General features: G+C 37.8%; 1 long non-coding RNA gene across 6 annotated transcripts in view; it reads left to right on the top strand.

Annotated features, from left to right (window-relative positions):
- The window catches only part of LOC148843851 (uncharacterized), a 74,076-nt gene that overhangs the window by 11,936 nt on the left and 47,811 nt on the right, over positions 1-14,329 (top strand). For all 6 annotated transcript variants that reach the window (XR_016103514.1, XR_016103517.1, XR_016103516.1 and 3 more), the window contains 3 exons: positions 9,745-9,854; positions 10,040-10,114; positions 10,211-10,255. This is a non-coding gene — a long non-coding RNA (uncharacterized LOC148843851). The remainder of the gene's footprint in view (positions 1-9,744; positions 9,855-10,039; positions 10,115-10,210; positions 10,256-14,329) is intronic.

The following is a 14,329-nucleotide window of genomic DNA, read 5'->3' as shown; positions in this document are numbered from 1 at the left end:
TATCTTAAAGGGACTTGTAAAGCAGATGTGATTTGGGTTAGCATCTCCTAATGGGATTAGGAGCTGATCCCTTTAAATCTATAAAAGGAAGAGGGGGCGACAACCTTTAGACATCCAACACAATCACCAGCAACAGTCTTGTCTTAAGAGTTGAGATCACAGAAGAGAGAATTTTGCACCCTGCAAATACTCTCTAGCCGCCTCCTTCCTGTAGCCGCCGCCTATAACAGTTTGATCTCCATTCCTTGGGAGAAATCAAGATTGGATCTTGATTCCAATCTTTTGGAGAAAAGATTGGTAGGAGTTGTATTCACAAGCTGTCCAGGTGATTCTTGGGAAGGATCAAGTTCTTGGGAAGAACACTACTGATTCTGCTCCACCCTGCACTTCGCCATATTCAGTGGGAGCAGATTTTGGATCCTACCTTAGGCGTGAGCACCTCCATTGAGAGATATTGTTTTTCTGTATCAGGTATTATCTCTCTTTCTCCCTTTTGGTTCAGATCTGGTTCAGTTTATAGTTCAAGAATGATCCTTGAAAATATGATTTTCTAAATAGGGAATTCGATTCCCAGTTGAAGGGAAAGAAAAATTTTTGAAATTCGCCCATATTTTCTTAATAGAGAATTCGATTTCCTATCCTTTCATTTGTTTCCCTTCGTGCCTTACACATAGTTTGTTCGTTTATTATTCTACTGGCCAGGACCCATGTGATGCATGGGATTTGTTAAGCGAAAGCTAAACAATAGAAGCACATAAGAGTGTAGAACTATTTTATATTTTTAACTTTTTAAATAGTTAATAATTATTTATATTTTATATAGTACTTTTAATGAATTTTTTACAATACAAAAAATAATAATAATTAATTTTAGCTAGGGTTGTTCATCGAACTAATGAAACCGACCAACCCAATCAACTCGACCCGAGCTGGTCAGTTTTCTAGTATTTTCGGTCGATTTTAGTCCAATAATCTCCCAACCCGACGAGGTTGGATCAATTTTGCTTTGGCCATTTGTAAACTGACCAAAACCGAACGACTTGACCATATATATATATAAATATTAATATTATTTTATATTTTAAATATAATTTTTAAATACGAGAAAGTGTGAAATTTCCATATTTCTTAGTCTAAAATATTTATTTTATATTGTAAATTGAATTTTTAATAATGCCACTGTAATTTTTGAAATCTAAATGTTCTTAATAAAGACAATTGCTATTTTTTTAATTAACATACATGTTGAATGGTATTTACTACTAGGAAACTAGCCAAAAGTCGGTTTTTTATATTATAAAATTTTTATCGCCTAAGCAACTAGGCGCCCCAAGTGTTGCCTAGAATTGCCTAGATGCCTTGAAAACTATGCCTAGTAGTGGAAAGGTTTGAGAGAAGGCTAGCAAGCTGCAAAGGGAATTATATTTCGTTGGGAGGGGGAATTACATTGATCAACTCCACCCTAGCAAATCTCTTGTGTACTACAGGTCTGTTTTTAGGATGCCCCAAGCAGTGGTAAGGACTGAAAAGATTTTGAGAGATTTCATTTGGGAACATGGGGAAGGGAAGAAAGATCACTTGGTTAGATGGGACAAGGTAGTGTAGTTGAAGGAGGAAGGGGGACTGGGCATTGGAAATGTTAAGTTGAAATATATGGCTTTGTTGAGTAAATGGCTCAGGAGTTTCCCTAAAGAAAATGAGAAGTCCATGGGCTGCCAATTAATGGGTGGGATGCAGGTTGCTTGCATAGAGCTACTTTGGCTGCTCCTTGGAAGGCTATCCACAACATTCTTCTTGTGTTCCTCACTCACATAAGGTATGACTTGTCTTTGGGTCAGAGAATTAGGTTTAACAATGGGTGGGATGCGGGCTACTTTGGCTGCTCCTTGGAAGGCTATCCACAACATTCTTCCTGTGTTCCTCACTCACATAAGGTATGACTTGTCTTTGGGTCAGAGAATTAGGTTTTGGGAGGATATCTGGGTCGAGGGTTTCTGTCTTTCATTCTCTCTTTGATCTCTCTAGATTTAAAGGAAAACTTGTGTGTGATTTTATCAGCTCATCCTCATCCTAATCAGGCTTGAATTGGAATCTGGTTTTTACTAGAAACCTTAGATAATCTTAAATATCTAGAGTTTCTGCTTTGCTTAGCTTGTTGAATTCAGTGGTCTTGGGGGATGGTGATTCAGATTCTAGAGTGTGGGCCCTTAATCAAACACGGGCATTTTCTTGTAAGTCTTTTCTGAACTCTCTTGTAGGCACCTCTCTTTCTCCTTTCCCTGTTAAGGAGATTTGGTCTCAGCCTATTCCTCTAGGAGTCAATGCTTTCTGTTGGGAAGTGTATCATGGCTCCATTAACACATATGAACCAAATTACTGTTGGTCCCCAAGTTGGTGCTTCTTATGTAAGTTGTATGGTCTGCTTTTCATTTATTAATATCCTATCCTTTTGCTGTCTTTATTTGGGAGTGGTTTTCATCTCTTTTTGGTTTGCAGATGGCTTTCCCCTAATAGTTTGGAAAGATTGTTTAGCTCTCATATTTTTAGTTGCTCTAAAAGAAGAGGCAGGATAATGGGGAGATGCACTAGATGGTGGCACATTGGATGAAAACTTTAATTCTCTTTGCTGACTTTAAGGTTGAAGATTTCTTCAGCTCGTGGGGACTAATAGTTTACTCTTCTTCTCGAAGACAAAAAGTACATGAGGCCTGGTCACCTCTGTTGACAGTTGTTTGTGTACTCAGGTTTAGTACCATAAGGGTACTGTTGTAATTTCTCTCCTGTTTATATTGTACGACTGGGCCAGTATAAATAATAATGCTTTCACTCGCCCCCTGTATTTTGGAGGGCTTTCAATCCACTCGACTCACCTCTCTTCTCTCTTCTCCTCTCCTTTCTTCTCTTGCTCTTGCTCAACATGGTATCAGAGCAAGTCGTCCAGGCTTGAAGGGTGGTGTCAAGCAAACTATTGTTGCATCCAGTTCGACCCAGAAGTTATAGTGACTTTTCATTTCCAAGAGTTGTCTCCAATCGAACTTCTAATCTGGTGTAATCAGTTCGACCCAGAAATTACAGAGTCTTTTCATTTTCCAGCCCAGAAGTTGCACCTCTTGTCTGCTCGACTGTAGAGAGACTATTGTTTGAGGTTCGTAGAAGGAGTTCTGGTTTACAGCGAGACTATCATTTGAAACTAAAAGAGGTACTATCATTCTTGTCTGTTCGGCTACCTATTGTTTGATGAATTGTTCGGCTGCCCTACTGTTGAGTGACTGTATTCCTTAACAAAGTAACTGTATTGAACTCTTTTTTCTTGGTATTGTGGACTGTTGATTGTCTGTTCAGCCGATTGATTGTCTGCTCAATATTAATCTTATTGATTGACTGTTCGGCTACCCTGTTGATCTCCTCGACTGGTTGGCTATCAGGCCTACTGGTTAGGTCATTCAGATAGAGTGATGTATTGCAACTGCAGTGTTCAGACTTGTTTCAGTGAAACCGTAGGTCAGAAGGACCTGTTTCAGTACTGCAACAGCAGTGTTCAGTTTTTTGTTTGTTCTCAGTGAAACTGTAGGTCAGAAGGACCTGTTCTTGTACTGCAACAACAGTGTTCTGTATTTTGCTCTCAGTGAAATCAGAAGTCAGAAGGACCTATTTCTGCAATAGCCTTGTATGGCTGTACTCTTTTGGTTGCTGTTTCGTTTTTATTCTGATATCATGGGCAGTGAAGATTCAGCCACATCTGGAATTTCCTCAATGCTGAATGGAATGGGTGGGGGTGACCTATCCTTTTCTATGGCTGTTGACCTAGTCACAGAGTCTATGAGTCAGTCTATGAATCAGTCTTATAAGAAAAAAGTCTATTTATGGCATTGTCACTTTGGTCATTTGTATTTTGAGTCATTGAAAGTTGTATTCCCAGAACTGTTTAAGTCAATGTCTGTTTCTGATTTTTCTTGTCAAACGTGTCATTTAAGTAAACATTGTAGAACTCATTTTCTTCAAAGAAATGGTAAAACTGAATCTCCTTTTCACATTGTTCATTCTGATGTATGGGGCCCTGTTACCTTATCATCTGAGAGCGGCTACAAGTATTTCATTACCCTCATTGATGATTATTCTAGATATACTTGGGTTTACCAAATGCGAACCAGGGAAGAAGTACAAAAAATCATTCAAGATTTCTAACGGATGGCCTTCACTCAATTTCAAACTCATATCCAAAATTTTCAATCAGACAATGCAAAAAAATTTTTTCATAGTGACCTCACGGAGTTTTTTGCTTCGTGTGGTTCCCTTCACCGTAGCTCTTGTGCCCGCATGCCACAACAAAATGGTGTGGCCGAACGGAAGAACCGATATCTCCTTGAAGTGGCTCGGGGTTTACTATTTCATATGAATGTTCCCAAACGTTTTTGGCTTGAAGCCGTTTTTTGTTCCACCTACCTTATAAACCGTATGCCCTCTCGTCGGTTAGAGTACAAAGCCCCACATCAACTTCTCTTTCCTAAGGCTCCTCTTCTTTCTATTCCTCCGCATGTCTTTGGTTGTTGGTGTTTTGTACAAAATTTGTCTCCCACTCGTAGGAAATTGGATTCTCGTGCTATCTCTTGCATATTTCTTGGTTACTCCTTCACTCAAAAGAGATACCGTTGTTTTGATCCTGTTTCTCGGAAATTCTTTGTCTCCATGGATGTTTCTTTCTTTGAAGATAAACCTTTCTTTCCTGTTTCTCCTCAGGGGGAGTGTAGGCATGAGGAGAAACTGGTTAAGCTTCCTTCTCTTCCTGACCTTCCGCCTTTTCGTGTTTTTTCTCGTCGTCGCAAAGGCCAACCAAATTCAAGAGCTGTAGAGAATCCGGAAGCTGTACCTCAAGTGCCACCAGACTCCTCGGGGGAGGATCATACTCACTCAGGTATTTTGGGTCCCAATGATGTCCTTGAATCTATTGAAAATGATTCCTCTACTGCTAATGATCTTGATCGTCCTATTGCTCACAGGAAGGGTATTAGATTGTGCACCACTAAATATCCCATTTTCAATTTTGTCTCCTATGAAAACATTTCATCCTCATTTCGTGCTTTCCTTACCTCTATTGATAGTGTTCCTATCCCTAAGAATGTGGCAGAAGCTCTTTCAGTTCCTGAATGGACAAATGCCATGAAGGAAGAAATTAATGCCCTTCACAAAAATGACACATGGGAACTTGTTGATCTTCCTAAGGGAAAGGTTCCAGGTGGATGTAAATGGGTGTTCATAGTCAAGCATAAGGCTGATGGAATAGTGGAAAGGTATAAAGCTCGCTTAGTGGCAAAGGGATTTACTCAAGTGTATGGAGTTGATTATGCAGAAACTTTTGCCCCCGTTGCCAAGATGAACTCCATTAGAGTCCTTTTCTCTCTTGCGGCTAATCTGGATTGGGTTTTACATCAGCTTGACATCAAGAATGCATTCTTGAATGGTGACCTTGAAGAGGAAGTGTACATGATTCAACCTCCTGGTTTTCTAGCTCAAGGCAATGAACAAAAAGTGTGCAAGTTGAAGAAGTCCTTATACGGGCTGAAACAATCACCAAGAACTTGGTTCAACAGATTCCATGTGGTAGTTCAACAGAAAGGATACAGGCAATGTCAATCAGATCATACACTGTTTGTGAAAAGAGGAGAAGGTAAAATTACTGCTCTAATTGTATATGTGGATGACATAATTGTTACTGGTGACTGGGAGGATGAAATTCAGAGATTGAAACTTTTTCTTGCCACTCAGTTTGAAGTGAAGTATCTAAGACCTGCCAGATACTTCCTTGGAATTGAAGCCGCCCAATCAAAGAAGGGTATCTTCATTTCTCAAAGGAAATATGTCCTAGATTTACTTTAGGACACTGGGAAGATGGGGGTGAAGCCAGTTGACTCTCCCATTGACCCCAACCATAAATTAGGTGACAGCCGTGGTGAACCTCTCAAGAATGTGAAACAGTTTCAGAGACTTGTAGGGAGATTGCTATACCTTTCTATGACTCACCCAGGCATTGCATATGCTGTTAGTGTCCTCAGTCAGTTCATGCATGCTCCTAAGTCTTCCCATCTTGAAGCAGCAGAGAGAATCCTCCGATATCTAAAGAAGTATTCGGGTACTGGTTTGTTATTTCAAAAGCACAGACATTTGAAAGTTGAAGTTTATACAGATGCAGATTGGGCTGGATCCCAAAGTGACAGAAAGTCTACCAGTGGCTACTGCACCTTTATAGGAGGGAACCTTGTTACATGGAGGAGTAAAAAGCAAAATGTGGTGGCTAGATCCAGTGCTGAAGCTGAATATCATGCTATGGCCCACGGGGTTGTTGAAGGCATGTGGATAAAGAATTTGTTGGGGGAGTTGGGTTTCCCAGTGGCCAAACCTATAACTCTATTTTGTGATAAGAAAGCAGCTATAAGCATTGCTGCCAATCCGGTTCTACGCGATAGAACAAAGCACATCGAAGTTGACAATCATTTTATCAGAGAGAAAGTTATCACAGGCGAAGTGTGTACCCCCTATGTCACTTCTGAGAACCAGCTTGCAGACATCTTTACAAAGGGTTTAAACCTTTCCAGACATCATGGTCTTTGTGACAAGTTGGGCATGATTGATATCTATGCTCCAACTTGAGGGGGAGTGTTGACAGTTGTTTGTGTACTCAGGTTTAGTACCACAAGGGTACTGTTGTAATTTCTCTCCTGTTTATATTGTACGACTGGGCCAGTATAAATAATAATGCTTTCACTCGCCCTCTGTATTCTGGAGGGCTTTCAGTCCACTCGACTCACCTCTCTTCTCTTGCTCTTGCTCAACAACCTCCATTTGTTGGATGGAAGAACCTGGACCATTAGGTATTGGTGGGGTAATCAGGGAAGAAGATGGAAACATTCTAGCCATGTATTCAGGTCCTATTCAACATGGAGATGTGGTAAGACCAAAACTGATGGCAACAGTGTATGGAGTAGAGAAAGCTAAAGAAATGGGGATTGATAGGCTGATTATTGAAGGTGATTGGAAAATAGTTGTGGGTTGGCTGAAAAAGGGGAAGGAGTAATATGGCAGCTAAGGAATGAGTTCAGGCACGTCAAATAGATATCTAAAGACATGATGATCCAAATAAGTGGATTAGGAGATCTGCAAACAGTATGGCTGATGGTTTAGCTAAACAAGGAATTCAGAGACAATCTGTGTTTTGGGCTGTTTTGTAAATATTGGGAGAGTTCTTCTTGGGCTTGTTGTCTCTGCCCACAACTTCTTGTTGTATTTCTTTATTATAAAATTAATGAATCAATTTGTATTGCTGATAAAAAAAAGGGTTGCCTAGGTCCACGGATGAAGCTCAGCTGAACCTAAATGTGCCTTATTTGGCTTATTGTTATGTTCTGATGAGTTAACCTTAGGTTTGATGTTTCAGTAGGTAATTTCTGTATTTAGTTATTATGCTTATAATTTAAACCAGTGTTTTAAAAGGCATGGGGCGTGCCTCTAGGCGAGGCGCTCCCAAAACGCCTTGAGGTGTATGCCAGAGGTGCTGACACCTCTGAGCCATATGCCTCATGCACACCTCATATAAAAAGAGAAAAAAAAGGAAAAAAGAAAAAAAAAAGGGAAAGGAAAAGAAAAGAAAGGGAAGGGAAGGGAAAGAAAAAGAAAGGAGAAAAGGAAAGGGAAGGGAAAGAAAAAGAAAGGAGAAAAGGAAAGGGAAGGGAAGAGAAGAGGAAAGAAAGTGGTTTGCCCTCGGCCCCTTTGGTTGGGGGGCGAAAGGGACGGGAAGGGAAAGAAAAAGAAAGAAAGAGAAGAAAAAAATAGAAAAAGGGAAGGGAAGGGAAGAAAAGATAAGAGGAAAGAAAGAGGTGCGGTGCGCTCTCGACCCCTTTGGCTGGGGGGCTTCGCCCCCTAGGCCCCGCCCCGCCCCCGTTTTCAATGCACCCCAATTTCGACAAGAACCCCCCTCCCCCTTCAACTAGTGCTATGCATTTTCATTAAAAATAAAGAAAATGAGATCCCCCCTTCCTCTTCTTCCTCCTCACCCCCTCCTCTTAAGGAGGTTTAAGAGGTGTTACCTATTTCTTTCCTTTACTTTCCTTTATTTTTCCTCTTAAGGAGGCTTAAGAGGTGTTACCTCTTAAGAAGCCTTTTCTTTCCTTTATTTTTCCTCTCATTGCCTAACCCTCTAATCTTTTTTTAAGTAGCCAATTTGCTTACCTAAATTAGGTGTACCATAGGTGTTACCTATTTCTTATTTTTCATTTCTGCTGTATGATTTATACAATTCCTTCCACCCACTCTTGACCTATTTGCCTTTCCATTGCATTTGTCCATATTGGCTTGTCCTTTTGTGTTTCTTTCTTCCTTTTTCTGGTCTAGATTTTCCCTGTTTTGTTTTTACATCTACTAACTTCAAAGTAATTTCTCCTTTCTCTTTTATTTTCACGCTTATTTGATATATACTGGTTCCTTGTGTCCGAGATGACCAAGAGTATTAAGGTTTTGCTTACAAGAAGGAGGTATTCCCTTATCTATTTTCTAGATTGATGACTGTCAAGAGGTGGATGTTTATATGGATGAAATTGATTAATAAAGACATATTGTGTCTTGATTTTGTAGAGATTTATTTTTGGTTTGAAATAAGTATTAACTTGCCCTGCACCTGAGTGTTGGTTGAAGGAGATTTTGCTATCTCTGATTATATTTTTTAACAATTCTTTTCGTAGTTGCTATCCCATAATATTCTTCACTATTTTCTAGAAGTTTTGACTTATGGGCATGCACATGCATGTCTATGCTTTATATACAAAAACGTGTACATGTGCATCAGATGTTCTTTTTTAGATTTAATCTCAGTTCTTGTGATGAAAACTGAAAGAGAACTTTATTGAAAGATAAAAAGGCGATGTGATTTAATCTTAGTTCCTTGAAATTAGTGTAGCCAATGCATTTGCTAACATAATTATCAAAAAAAAAAAAAAAGCATCTTGGTAACACCTAGGTGCTTTTTCACTGTCAAGGTGATCCATCTACAAGGCGGCCAGAATTCAACTTCTTGTAGGAGAAGGTTGCCTCTTTGAGGTCTACACCTAGAACTATGGCTTCCGCCTTTGATCTTTCTGTTGTTGCATTTAATAAATTCTTTTTGTTTTTGATGAAGAAAGATTGTTTCCTAATAGAATATAATATAGTCAAAATTCTGGAGAGTTGGCTGCCTAAAGGAGTCACATTGCTAGAAACTTGAATAGAATCTAAGTTCCTCTTTTACTTGACTTAGAAAGTTACCTTAACTTTGACCTTACAGTGTCATGGATGCTTATGGGAGTCCATAGAATGGTGGCTGCTCTGTGATAGAAATAACAGGAAAGCCCAAAACTTGATTTTCTGCAATCTTTTTACCCAAAAGATGTTTGTTTTCTCTCTGTTTTCTGTATTTCTGCTTTGAATGCTACAACTGTTTTCATCATCTTTCCTGGTGAGATAAATTACACAATCTCTTGAAATGTCTTTTTAATCAATTTCTACTTGTTATCTCTGTTTTGTATTTGATTTCTACTTGTATTTAGTGACAGGTTTTATTTTTCTTTCATTTTCTCTGATTATATCATTCCTTTCTTTGTAGTTTGGGGTGTAAGATGATTTTTCCCTTAAGCAAAAGCACTTTCACAATTATACTTTTTGTATAGTATATGATTCTGTTGAGAATAGGTTTAATTCCCGGAATTGCTTTGTTTGGTTTAGATAAATGACCGTTATGAGTTCCCTCTGGAACTAGACCTCGATAGAGAGAATGGAAAATACCTGTCACCTGAAGCCGATCGAAGAGTTTGCAACCTTTACATGCTCCACAGGTACCTTCATTATGTTTCCCCTACAATACTAGTTCTCAGAGGAGTAATTTATATAATTTAAGTTGGGATGGGCTGGTGAAGTATGATACCTTTGACTAAGAGAGGAATATATATTTGTATATATTTGTGTTTATGTCAATTTTTTATTTTGTTATGTTCAGGTTCTTACTTTTGTTTGTTTGCAGTGTTTTGGTTCACAGTGGTGGGGTGCATGGTGGACATTATTATGCTTTTATCAGGCCCACTCTTTCTGATCAGTGGTAGGTATAGCTAGAGCTTGTTCACTGAATATTTTTATTTGGCTGTTGTTACCTTTGGGAAAAATTGCTGGTTAATCAAAAATTTACTTCTAACAGCCTGTGGTATGGGTGAAACTTCCAATGAACTACAGTTAAGCAACTGTAAGTGCCTCTATGCCTGTGTTGAAACTACTGTTTAGCATTGAGAATCAAAACATGAGATTTGTCTTTATGATTAATTTTTAATAATTAGATTCCTTTACAAGGATTGGGACGATATTATTAAGATCTATTAGTATGTATTAAAACAAAGAAGGCCTCTCCCTTATCTCCTTACCCAATTGAGGCTTCTCCTTGCTCCTTAAAATACCATTCCTTACACTCTCAACTTGCCACTACAGCACCCCTGTTTTCCTAAAATCTCTCTCACTCTCACGTTTCCAATCACCTAAATCATCTCCTCTCCTAAAAATTTTCCTAAACCATCTCCCTACCTAATTTCTATTTATTTCCATCTCTATCTCTATCCACCTTGCAAAATACATGCACTTAATTTCTCATCAATGTATTAAAATATTAACGTTTATGTTAAAACTTTTTTGGAAGAAAGTTTAGGAAAGTTTGAGTTAAAATTTAAATATTGAAATAAGATGAGTAAAACAACTCTAAAATAATAATAAGGGAAAAATATATAATTCAATAAGACAAATAATAAAAGTAAGGTAAAAAATTAATAATTAATTAAAAATCTTATCATAATTATAAAATATACAATTTCAAAATTAAATACAGTCAATTAATTAATTAGAATTGATAATTTATTACTTAATTAATTATGGTTAATTAATTAATGTTAAAAAATACTTTTAATATAAGTAATTATAGTTAATTATTTACTAAACTTTCCGAAAAAGTACTTTAGTTTTAAATTACCATATTTAATGAATTACTTAAATTATAACTATTGTTATTTTTATTCCTGTAAAATAATTTTACAGCGATTAAAATAATAGTAATTATAATTAAATTATTACTGATAACTAACTTAAATTATTAATTAAGTATAAATGTAATTAATAATTATGATAATTATTATTGAAAATTACCATAATTTTTTTAAATTTTGATACTTAATTAGTTCTGAACTGTTTGGAAAAGTAATTTAATACTTAATAGTATAAATATAATTAATAATTATGATAATTAGTTTTGAAAATTACCATAATTTGTAAATTTTGATACTTAATTAGTTATTGAACTGTTTGAAAAAGTAATTTAATAGTAAATTACCATATTTAATGAATTATTTAAGTAAAATATCAGTAATGAAAATAATGGTAAAATACAATTAAAGGACTATGATATGGGTTGGTTTGGTATCAGGCTGAACCCTATAGAGTTGGGTGGGTTGGCATGGGTTTGTCTCAACCCTAACTCATCCCTCCCCTGCTTCCACTGAAGCCTAACTCAACCTGACTCAATACTATGCTGGTTTTTGGATTGAACCTGCCCTGGTCTACAGGGTACAACTTGATACCCACCCAACCCGTCTCATAGTCTTTCAATTATTTTTTGTGATACATTTTGGAAACTCAAGAGTCATAATTTAAGTTGGAAGTTGGTTTATGGGTTCTAGGGTACCACTTCTTAAAAGTGGAATAACAAAAAAGCTCAAAAGCAAATAGTGAAATAAAGCTTCAAGGTTAGGGGGTAGAAGTCAGACCAAATTACAAGAATACCCTTTATATTTGTAGGGGTATTATGATCCGATGGGTGGGGGTTAGCCAAATCTGAACTCGATATGGGTTAATTAATCAAAACCCTAACCTAACCTCACACATTTTTAAAACAAATATTGAAAGAAATCATAAACTTTAAGGTTAGGGGTTTGAAGTTTGTAATCTAATCTTACACTAGATTTGGGTTAAAACAAACATTGATAGAAATCATAAACTTTAAGGTTAGGGGTTTGATGTCAAACCAAATTACAAAAATACCCTTTATGTGTAAGGTTATTATTGCTCGATGGGTCAGGTCAGCCAAACCTACATCCAATTTGGGTCAAATAATCAAAACTTTAACTTGACCATCTATGGGTGATTCAAATTGAATTTACCATTTAAGTGGACCCACTGAGATCCCTATACGAGATTAGCTACTCTCACTAGGGTTTCAATTTGGATTGTGGTTGGAACAACTAAACATTATTCAAAAATATAATACTTGGGTTGGATTGAGTTGGTTGAATTAGAACTGTTATAAAGCTCTTTCTACTTCAGTTTTGCGTGGCATGGTCCGTGCATTGCACGGGTCCCAACTTGTACACTTGAGTATATCCCATTAAATAAAAGGGCAGACTAGAGAGCTACACAAGTCCCTCTCTTCTTTAGATGGGAAGGACAACTTTAAATCAGCACTTAAGTGTGATCCCTCATTTAGTTGGGGGGGATGTTTATTCTAGTAAGAGGTGTGTGGAATGGTTAAATTACAATCCCTTCCCATTTATAAAAGGTCTCTTATGCTTCCTAATACTACCAAGGAAAATGAATGTTGAAGTGAGTCCCCAGAAAGAGAAACAAAGAGTGAGTGAAATATTGAGAGAGAAAGAAGAGAAGAGGAACTCCCAAGATCTTGTGAGATTTCTATGAGGAGAAGAGACATTAACTGATATGAAGCATCACAGGTAGGGAAAAAAGAAAAATAAAAGCCTTCCTTTTAATACATCTGTTGTTATCTTCCATTTTCCCCTAAGCATAAAATTCCTGGTTTCTCATCACCTTTTCTCTCGAATAAATTGAAGGGATAGGAAATCCATCACATGGACGCCCAAGATTGCGGAATAAAGGGGGCGAATTTCAAAAATTTTTCTTTTCCCTTCAATTGAGAATCGAATTCCCTATTTAGAAAATCATATTTTCAAGGATCATTTTTGAACAATAAACTGAACCAGATCTGAACCAAAAGGAGGAGAGAGAGATAATATCTGATACAGAGAAACAATATCTCTCAATGGAGGTGTTCACGCCCAAGTTAGAAACCAAAATCTGCTCTCACTGAAAATGGCGCAGTGCAAGGTGGAGCAGAATCAACAGTTTCATTCCTAAGAACTTGATTCTTCCTAAGAATCACCTAGACGGCTTGTGAATACAACTCCTACCAATCTTTTCTCCAAAAGATTGGAATCAAGATCCAATCTAGATTTCTCCCAAGCAATGGAGATCGAACTGCTATAAGCGGCGGCTGTAGGAAGGAGGTGGCTTGAGAGAATTTGTAGGGTGTAGAATTCTCTCCTTTGTGATATCAGCTCTGAAGACTAGACTAGTGTCTGTTGGATGTTGTGTCTAAAGGCTGCTTTATAGACTTAAAGGGATCAGCTCCTAATCCCATTAGGAGTTGCTAACCCAAATCATATCTGGATTAGAAGTCCCTTTAAGATAAGGGATAAACCTTATCTTATCTGCAGATTAGATCAGCCAGTTTCTAATCTAATTAGGAAGTTTCCAAATCTAAATCTTATTTAGATCTTGGACTCTCTGAGTGGATAGGGTGTGGGCCCAATCCTATCAGCTGATCTTATCTCAAAATTTGCCCCTTAAAGACTAATCAAATTAGCCCAATTTGAAATGGGCTTAAGGTCCATTTAAGGTTATGTATTCATTAAACCTTTCAAACTGTTGCCTAGTTGGGTTTCATTGTATGGCATGGGACCCACACATTGATCTACACATCAGCCACATGGGTTCAGCCCAGCCTTTGTTACAAGGCCTGGCCAAATACATTGTTATGGACAGTGCACCCCCTGAAACCCATCAGATGGGTTCTATGGGCCCAACACTTACCCTAAGTGGTCCCTGGGCCAAGTCACCTTGTAACACCCAGGGACTGTGGACAGATGCAAGATTAGCCCACCAGGTATTATCCTCAATGGCCTTACACTCAACCTCTCAGTCCCTAATGATAATACACTGCCCGACAAGAGAGGACCTCTCCCTCGGCTGCAAGGAACAGTGTTGCACTCTCTCAAGTATGGATCCCGGGAATTAAAACCTTTTGCAAACATTTCGAAACCATAATATATATATACTTTTATATCTCATTTAAAATATATTTTGCTAAACAAATCTCAACGATTGAAATCGACTGCCGGCAGTCTTGGTTTCCATCAGTGAGAGTGCATCTCCAATCATTACCTTTGTTCGACAAAGGGGCTGATCCTGTCACTATGATCACCCACTC

Source organism: Nelumbo lutea, chromosome 8, assembly GCF_056320005.1.
Source record: "Nelumbo lutea isolate HS-2025 chromosome 8, American lotus-T2T, whole genome shotgun sequence".
NCBI classification, from domain to species: domain Eukaryota; kingdom Viridiplantae; phylum Streptophyta; class Magnoliopsida; order Proteales; family Nelumbonaceae; genus Nelumbo; species Nelumbo lutea.
The sequence above is the reverse complement of the archived record's forward strand: the minus strand, read 5'-3'. Positions and strand labels throughout refer to the sequence as shown.